Here is a 3,925-nt window from a genome sequence, read left to right as displayed (position 1 = left end):
GGGGTGCCAGAATGCCTTTGGATTCATCTCCCCTTTTTCCCTCCCCTCCACACAGAGCTTTCAGTGTAGTGGGGAGAGCATAATCATCACCCTGAAGGGGGAGGTGGGCTCTTGCAAGCTTCGCCCCATGACGCAGAGGCTGGGAGAAGGGGTCAGAGCATTGCTGCGGGTGTCGTGGGCAGGCAGCTCGGTTGCTTGGGAAAAATAATTTAAAAAAAGGGGGAAATGATGTCTAATGCTGAAGTGGCTGGAGGATTTTAAGGTGCAAAGCTCTACATTAAGGGGAGAGTATTTATTCCCTTTTGAAAGTTCCAAGTTCGATTTCTTGATTTTGTTTTTGTATTTTTTTGTTGTGGTTTTTTTTTTTTTTTCCATGGGATTTCATGGTTTTCACTGGGCATTTTTGTTGTTGTTATTTTTTCTTTCTCTCCTTCTTTTTTTCAGGTGGGATTGGCATCCTGGTGGGAACTTAACTGGAAGTATTTGGGACTTGCTTCTGAATGTTCCAGATGATAGGAAACAGAAGTTCCAGAAAAGCAGAAGAATTTGGAAGTAAGGAGGGGAAAAAAAGAAAGTGTATTTTGAAAACCGAGACAAAACGACTTCTGAAAGAGATGAAATTTTGGAAACTTTTGAAGCTACTTTCATATAAAACAAAACTACAAACACAGAGAACTTGCCTGGGCAATGGAATCAAGTAGTATTAAATTCCCTGTGTGATCATTTTAGAGAGCTAAGGGCATACAGGCTTTTGATATTTCCACCTGTAAGATGCTTTTGTCTTTCTTACAGGATAGGACCTTATAATAGAGAAGATTTTGAAGGGCCCAGTGTCCTTACCTTTCCCAGCCTGAAACACAACAGATGGACCCATGTGAGTCCTCTCAGATGTGTATGTTCCAGTAGAAAATAATAGTTTCTGGCAAGATATTCAGATTCATTGAGGGAAATCTGGGTTTAGTTTGACTAATATATTTAGACTATGTGGGCGTGGAATGTTTTTCACTTGTTCTGCACAAAGCAAACAAAAACCTTGCCATCATTTCTGGTTTATGTTGGAAAAGGAAGTCTTGCAGGTAATATCATTTCTGGGCTGATGAAAATAGCTGAGGTAAGGAACAAATTAGCTCTCTGAATCCTGACTACATGTAGCTATTCTATAATGAGGGATTGTGTTTTCTGTAGCCCTTGCCTGATTTAAAATATCAGGAAAACTTTGTCAAGAGACACGTTGACAAAGAGCTCGGCAAAAGCAGTAGAAATCCATCAAGAGGAACTGTTTCCCCAGAGTTTGCAATATTTGGAGAGTAAGGGGGTGAAAGCCAAACAGGTTAAACCCCAGCTCCTGGAGACCTGTGAATATGAGAGTATCTCTCCTTTTAAATTAGTTTCTCCCTTGTGGGAAATGTCACAGCTGAAGGCTGAAGTCAAGGAGTCCTTTATCTACATGACAAAATCTCATCTATTATTTCAGGGACTTGAGAGTAACTTTCTTGATGCTCATGGTTGGCAGTACCGTGAAACTTGAGTGCAACAGGGAGTGAATGATATTACTATGTCCAAAAGCCATGAGGTTCAGGAAAATTAAATAGCCCGCACAAAATGATGTAAAATAAATTAGATTTTTAAAATTCCTCCGTTTTTCATAGTCCTTAACAAATAATGCTTTCAAGTCAAACTACGAGCCTACATTCTGTGGTTCTTATTGATTTCAATTGGAACTTTGCCTAAATAAAATGTGCCCACTTTTTTTTTTTGACTCTCTAAATCCATCATTCCTTGCTATTACTCCTAGACTTTGTCACGTCGCTCCCTGCTATGATCAGCCATTGTTGCGTGAGGGCAATCTACTTGCATGCCATAAGAGCTCCTGCCCCAAGGAGCTGACAAACTGCTGTATTTTCACACTCAAAACTCATGCTTCCAATAATCCTCAGTCATTTAAAGTACTGGAATATGAACGATCACTCCTCGTTCAAGGCGAGCACAAAGAGACAGGGTTATGGGAGCAAAAGGGAGCATCACAAGAGCTGTTTGGGCAAAAGATGCTCTGTGGTCAACGTCCAGATGTATCACTCACATATTCCTTCTCCCATTCTGCTCCTGGCTCAGTAGTTTTTTATGTAACTCCAGGGTTTGTACAAATGAAAACGTGATGAATAGATTATGCTAGTTAAATAAGTGTTATTGGCTTCCTTTCACATTTGGGGAACTCAGAGCACCTTCAAAGTCATGTCAAAAAATTACAATAACTCCATCAAGGTGAGCCAAGGTATGGGAACCACTGTAGTGCTCCTTCCCCAGCAAACTGCTCCCCAAGAACCTGCCCAAGAGCAGTGTGATTGTTCCTTCCCTCCCATTTGCATTCATCTGTGGTTGTACCAGCTTTTCCTGAACACCCACTGCTGGGTGTAACTGGGAGATGTCAGGGACAGCTTTCTGAGGAATTTTCCAAGAGAGTAACACAACTTTGGGAAGCCAACTGGATGCAAAGTAGGACTAGATCTGCCTCCTTACCACTCATAATCCCAATGTTGCAGCAATGCCTCTACCTTGTGTAAGGGCAGCTTCATGTCCAGTCCCACCCTGCAACTCAAGCAGATAAAGTGAGATCAAGTATTTATTCTATAAAATCTAATAATCTATATAAGCTGTTTGGTCCTTTTAATTGCTTTTCTTTTTTTTTTTGTAACTGATGTTGAGACATCATAAAACAAGGGATGGTACCTTTGAAGGAGGAAAGACCTTTTCAAGAATCAGTGGGAGATGGGCTGTTACCCCAAATCCATAAAAGAGAAGAAGATCAGTGAGAAATTTGCTTCTACCTCATAAATTTATGATGCAACTGTCTGCCATTAGCTCCTGGTTGGTTTGACACTATCAGTATGGTGCATAGTGCTCTTCATTACATCAAAGTCGCCACTAGACTCATCCAAGTAGAAACCCAAATACTGAATTTCTCTCCCCAAGATGATGACCTGTACTGTGCCCATCTAAGCTAAGGCTGGTGAGCTTGGAGGTGGCTACCGGTGGCAGCAAACAGCTTGCCAGTACTGGGTGACAGTCAAGGTGACAGCTGGGAGCCTGCGAGGGGGACAAGCCACTCTAAACACATGCTTAAACACGGCGCTATTTGCCCAATAATCAGTAACATCGAGAGGGCGACATTAAACAAAATAATAAATTGTGTGCTGGGCTTCAAATTGGATCCCTTTTTTTATTTGGTTTTGCTAGGATTTATTCCGTTTGACAAACCATGCTGTTTAGAATACAATAGTGGCATAATCACAGCCCGGGGCCCTCATTCTTCAAGATAATGGGATACTTATTCATCTAAGGCAGGTACAAGTCTGTCCTTGGCTTTCATTTTACAAGATTACTTGTATTTCTGTCTCGTTTGCAATAGGTGATATCTGTCAGAAAGCAATTTTCACCCAATTTGGGGTTCTTAATATTTTTGTCTTTAAACTCCTTTGTTGTTGATTTTTTCCTTCCTCCCACTATTTGACATGCATTTGGCAAGCAACCTTCAGACAAGACGCTTTTTTTCCCCTCTTTTAAACAAATAAATAAATAAATAGCATCCCCGGTCCTGTTTACATAGCTCGACGATTTATTAGTTAAGCGTGACAGCACAGGAATTTTTCAATGTACAAGACGTCCTGGCTGGTGTGTGTTCCACTTTATCCTCAAGAAAAAGAGAGCTGTGCTTGCTTTTGTTTGGCCTGACAGTCTGAAAGTTCAGCAGATAGGAGCCCCTCGTTCCCCCAGAGATGTGCCAAAAAGCGGTGTTTTAAAGGACAACTGAAAGGGCTGAGCTGAGGTCCTGATTCAGGCTTCAAGGGCTTAACTTTAACATTTCTTTTAAATAAAGGTGAATAAAAAGCAGGGCTTTTTTTTTTTTTTTTTTTTTTTTTTTTTTTTT

The sequence above is a fragment of the Athene cunicularia genome, assembly GCF_003259725.1.
Source record: "Athene cunicularia isolate RWA chromosome 8 unlocalized genomic scaffold, athCun1 chr8_part1, whole genome shotgun sequence".
NCBI lineage: Eukaryota > Metazoa > Chordata > Aves > Strigiformes > Strigidae > Athene > Athene cunicularia.
Note: the sequence above shows the minus strand (reverse complement) of the source record.